This window comes from Emys orbicularis, chromosome 2 (genome assembly GCF_028017835.1).
Source record: "Emys orbicularis isolate rEmyOrb1 chromosome 2, rEmyOrb1.hap1, whole genome shotgun sequence".
In the NCBI taxonomy this organism is placed as follows: domain Eukaryota; kingdom Metazoa; phylum Chordata; order Testudines; family Emydidae; genus Emys; species Emys orbicularis.
Genome location: NC_088684.1, coordinates 141348152 through 141354151, shown reverse-complemented (window position 1 = coordinate 141354151; position 6000 = coordinate 141348152).

Genomic DNA, 6000 nt, shown 5'->3' with positions numbered 1-6000 from the left:
TCTCCATAAATTCAATGAGATTATTTGCATAGTAATGTACATATCAACATAATTAAGCATGGAAGATCAGATCAGATCATCCAAAAATGCACCATAGTTAAACTTATGTAAACACTTATTGAGGGGGAAAAAAGTACAATAAATGTTAACCCTTAAACTTCTGACATTTTCTAGGCTGCCAGTCAACTGAATTCTTAAAAGGACATTTGTGTGTGTAAAGTAATCAGAAAGATTTCAGTTTACCAAGAAACTGTGAATAAGAGTTATGTGACTCAAAGCATCCATGGCCTATACATTTCCATTATACATAAATTTAATTAATAGGTGGTTTTAATTGCTCACCATCATGCATGGAATAAAATACCAGGAATAATCAATCAAACAAAATCACGCCAACAAGAATAAGATTTTCCTGATCTTTTCGGCTGCCCACTCACTCAGATAGATACAATTGCAAATCAGAACTGTGGTGTTTGAGCAAGATGCTCTCAATAGGTAGCTAAGTAGCAGCTACCTTGTGTGCCCCACATCTGCCCAGGACGGAGGAAAACAATCAAAGAAAACAAAATCTATTTTTTAATGGGACTAAACATTCTCAACATAGATGATGAATAATTTCATCAATCTGATGAATCCCACATGGAGAAATAGAGGAAATTAAAGCCCATTATTCAAGAATACTCTCTGTATTTCTGGGTTCTTCCTCTAGCCATGCCATCCGCAAATGCCTTTTTCTCCAAGACGTCTTCTCTTTAAAACTTATTTGATAAAGGCATAATAAGGAGCAAAATTAGTCATAGACTAATACTGGTTTAACAAAACTGTAGCAAATTCTAACTTCTCTTGGGCAGTGTAAGTGCTTCCAGACATCCTTGAAAATAATTGGCTTTGTCTGATTTTAGCCCTGCAGTTTCCTGTAATTTTTGATGATATCGTTTAGACTAGTATGAAAAAAAAATGCATTCCCCCCCACCCCCATCAACGCAGTTAAAAGGCTAAGCTCACCCTATATTTATGGCAGATTCCACTGCAGAGGTACAGTGAAGGCTGCACAGCTAAAATGCAGATGCAAATTCCCTCTCACTGGGGAACCTGACACTCAGACGCCCTGGTGATGGGCTGGGCTCACAGAGCTGTGTGAAAATTTTCTGATGAAACAGTTTTTCCATCGGAAACTGCCAAGTCAACAAAATCAAAATGGAACGTATGGATTGTCAACATTCTGGATGAAAAATTATTAAAATTTTATTTCAACAAAGTGAAAGCGCGTCATTTCAAAATAAGGCAAAGCAATTCTTTCCCACTCTCCTTTTGATTATTTGATGACATTAAATGACAAAATGGTAATGTCAAAAGGAAGTGCTTCAATTGTATTGAAATGAAACCTTTCAATAAGGTTGTTTCAGTATTCCTGAAATGAAGTTGGGGAATGTTTGTTCTGAGGGACCTTTCAAAATTTCAACTTTTTGTTCAGAATTGAGAGAAAAGGAAATGTCAGAATTTCCCACTAAATGGACATTCTTAGTTTTTACCAACCACAATAAGAACCTGAATAAATTGCAACCAGAGAGAACACATCTCAGAATATGAGCAATATAGGCCTTTTTGGAGCTGTAAGCATAAGTAACAGTATGAACCAAAGGCTGTGAGCCAGAATAGGCCTGGCTTTGGCAAAATAGCACCAGGCATCAGCTAACCAAGTAAGGACATTCCTGACCAGAGAGGATGGTACAAAAAAATACAGTTACTTGAAAGAGCCATGTGAACACATTCCTAAGAACAAGAACACATCAACCCCTCCTAAAATAAGGAGGGAATGACAGGATAGTGAATGAGGATATTTTGTTCCAACTAGCATAAGGATGGTAATTAACAACATCTGGAGTGTAATACATAATTTGTTTGTATCAGGGCCGGCTCTAGGTTTTTTGCCGCCCCAAGCAAAAAAAATTTTGGCTCTCACCCCCACCACCAGTGCCCTCCCTCACCCGCACCCCCTGCCGCCCCAGTCCTGGGCTTTCTCTCCCCCCCCCCCACACACACCCCCTGCTGCCTCAGCGCTGGGCTCTCCCCCCCCACCCCACCCACACCCCTTGCCGCCCCAGCCCTGGGCTCCCCCCCACCAGTGCTGACTCCGCCCGCTCCCCCCTCGCCTCCAGCTGGTTGGGCGCTGGCAGGGTCGGGGTAAGCAGCGGGGCTCCTGGACCGTGCCTCAGCCCAGGGTCCCTCCAGCCAGGGCTCCTGCCTCCAGGACTGGCCGGGACCCGGGAGGGCAGAGCCGGGGGACCGCCCCGGGCGGGGGGCTGAGGAGCCGGGGCAGGGTAGCCCCAGAAGGAGCGGAGCCCCAGAGAGCGGGACGCGAGCCCCACACGGCAGCACCCCGCCCTCTATGGCCCCGCTGCTGCTGCTGCTTCTGGCCGCCCTGCCGCAGTCCCTGGGCGGCACGGGCTGCTTCGCCCAGCCCCGGCTGCGGTGCTGGGGGGTGGCCGCCCTGCAGCACCTGCAGGCGGCTCCGTGTGCCCCGCGGGGTGGCCCCCAGCCTGAGTGTTCTCTGCTCGGAGCCTGCCCGGCCCAGCCACAGCCAGCTCCCCCGCGGCGCGAACTGCAGTGGCCCCAGGGCGCCCCCCATGCATGACGCGCTGCTGCTGCCAGGGCCAGCTCCAGGGTTTTGCAGCCCGAAGCAACAAAAGGATGGTGGCCGGAATGCCACCCCTGAAAATGTGCTGCCCTAAGCACGTGCTTGGTTTGCTGGTGCCTAGAGCCGGCCCTGGTTTGTATGAACATATAAAAGGAGAAGTCATAGGAGGAGCATGTCCGTTCTTGCCGAGGGAACAGCACCCTCATGTGCTGATTGAGCTGGTACCATTGTCGTAAGCATACATGCATTAGTATACTGTAACCACTGAGCTGGGGCACTAGTACTGTGCTTCATCAGCAATAAACCTGGCCAAGTGCCTTCACACCGAACGGAGCCTGTGGTCTTTCTTTATGAACAACACTGAAGTCTGCTGAATCAGCCAGCTGCACTGTCTGCTAGTGCAGCTGACAGCAGAGCGCCAAGGACAGCAGCACTTCGCATCCTTAACAACTCTGCAGCACTAACCGCAGGCAGCACTTGACAAAGAAGGGTGGTGGTAAAGGCCAACAGAGAACATGCTGATTCAATGACTCTTGGGACTGACCCACCATTGTGTGACTCCAGTTTAAGAACTAGAGTTACAGCAGTGAATGAGTCTTCTTTTGAACAATCTCTACTTTTGGGCCTGCTATGGAGCTCTAGCCATCCTATAAACCTTGATAGGAAACTGGGAAGTAAGCTGGAGGTGGTATCAGTTTATCCTCTTTGGAGTGAATCCCAGCCTGCTAGGATGAGGGAACCAGGCTGGCGTGGAGAAGTTTAGTTTACAAGCCTTCCTGTGCTAACTAGTGAAACTGGCCCAAATACTTATTTTCTGAAGGAAAAGTCAACCCTTTATCAACAACAATTCATATTCTAACAGGGCAAGCCCTCCAGAGCATCTCAGTGTGGCCAGAGGTGGTCCTGCAGTGCCCCTGCCTCTGTTTCTCTTCCGCAGAGCCTTTTATCACACACACACACACACACACACACACCATAATATTTCTTGTGGTTGCCCCATCTACCCCTGCCTGGGGCCAGTTTAGTAAGCGCAGCAGTTCAAAAATAATTCTCAAAGTCCCACAAATAAAGTCCATCATCATAACACAAAGATTCATACTCAGCTCCGGTGCACCTCCCAGACACAGAGATATTCTCCTGTCCCAGTTTGCTCTTCGCAAACCACCACTCTCAGCCCTTTTTACCTGGAGGCCAGCCTTCTGACTCCAGCTCCCTTCTCCTGCCAGCATCTCCCCTGTTCAGAGGAAGAAGGAAGCATATACACTGCCCACCTTGGGAGAGCTCCTCCCACTTGGATTCTTTTACATTATGGATCAATAGGGCAGAATGCTTAAGAGAGATTTAAAAGCAGTTTGACAAGCTATAGCAAACTGCAGTACTGTCATATGATTCTTAAATGCTCAAGCTGCCTTTGTTCCCTTTAACTGTCCGTAATTTTAAGGAGCTGACATGATCAAATTCACACCTGTGATAGGAGGTTCAATTCCATTCAATAGAATGTCATTGGCTTACACCAGGTCTGAATTTGATCCATAATGGCCAGAAACTCTGAGCTAAATCTTAGCTGGTGTAAATGAAGCCAATTTAGGGCCTATCTTCTGTACTGCTATGGCTGCCAGTCAAAACAACAACAAAACCCTACCAAAACAAACCACTCCACTGCATACACTATTCTCACCCTGGAGAGCGAACGAACCACATATGACAGATATTAATCACATTGCTTTATGCATGACTGAAAGAAACTCAAATACTACAATGACCAGGGTGGCATAAGAACCTATATAGAACAGGTACCTTTTATTCTGAAATCAGAAAAATAATTGAAATATTATTTTAACATAATTTTCAATTTTTATTTTTTAAAATCTTTAAAATAATAATCAACACTTGGGGCTTGATTCACTACAGTGTTACTCCAGTTTTACACTGGTATAACTCTATTAAAGTCAGTGGAGATACACCAGTGTAAATCTGGAATGAAATGGTGTAACACAGACCCTTGATTCAGGGCATCTGAGCAAAATGTTTTGCATTCAGTGTCCCAAGGCTACACGTGACACTAGCTGATAAAGAGGAGTGAAAGATGGATTTACAAATCAGGCTTTATTGCAGAGCAATAAGCAAGCTAATTACCTGAATGATTTGTTGGGGAAGTCATTAATAAACCTTTAAGCTAAAAACAAAACAAAACAAAACAAAATCAATGACCATGCAGGGATTATTCATGATGCAGCTCGGAAAATATTGTCCCCATTGCCTGTGTGTTAACGGAAGTTGGAGGCTGGAGACTTTATAGAGACTTTTAAGACTTTTAATTTGATGCCCTAAAACTAAGCTGTGCAGGCTTTTGTTAATTCTGGGCTCAGGCCAGAAGTTGCAGTGAACTGTGAGGTCTCCCCCAGGAGTTCTCACAACAAAATTTTTGGTGGCCTCAGAGTGCAGCAACCAACTCTTGCTGATGGCCACTCTGACAATTTTTCCTAAAATACTTAATTAACTTTAGGAAAAACAAATAAATATGCACATATACATGTCCAAATCATTGTAATTGGGCTATGTAGGGTTGCTTTTTGCAGACTCAATAATAAAAATAATGTACAGTTGTCTCTATTCTTTGCTGGACCTAAACAGAATAGAAACACAAATAAGGTGCTTTGAACGTTCTTGTCTTTAGATAGATAGATAGATAGATAGATAGATAGATAGATAGATAGATAGATAGATAGATAGATAGATAGATAGATAGAAAAAAAGACAAGAACGTATATTTGCTAGCTATAAGTAAGTCTGCTGTGAAAAGTGATATTTGTATGTTTGTTAATATCACTTTTCACAGCAGACTTACTCAGCCCCGGCAAGCCCGGGACAAATTAAGCTCTGGATGGGGAGGTGGGTACAGAGGCAGTGGGGGCCAAGGGCGATGGTGCACTGGGGGAGGCAGCAGGGCCAGAGGTGATGGGGGGTGAGCTCAGGCCAGAGCCCGCCACCACACAGCCAGGGAACGGAGCCCAAAGCCACACACCCAGGGGACAGAGCCTAGGGACAGAACCCAAAGCCCCCTGGCTGGAGCCTGTCACCTGGCACCCCAGGGATGAAGCTCAACCCCAGCTCCCCTGGGAAGGTGGGGAACTCACTGGCTGCCTGCTCCTCTGGCTTGTGTGTCTCCAGAGGGGTCCAACCACTGCTGGTGGCCCCTGGGGAGGGGCTGCTGCTTTCTCTCCCCCCCCCAAAAAAATCACTGCCCAGGAAGCTGTGGCTGCAAGAAAATCCCCTGGTGGCTGCATGTGGCCAAGGTGGCTGCATTTGAGGTTAACTGAAAGGAGAGATTATTCAAGCCCTGCTTTCTTTTTCTGACTGGA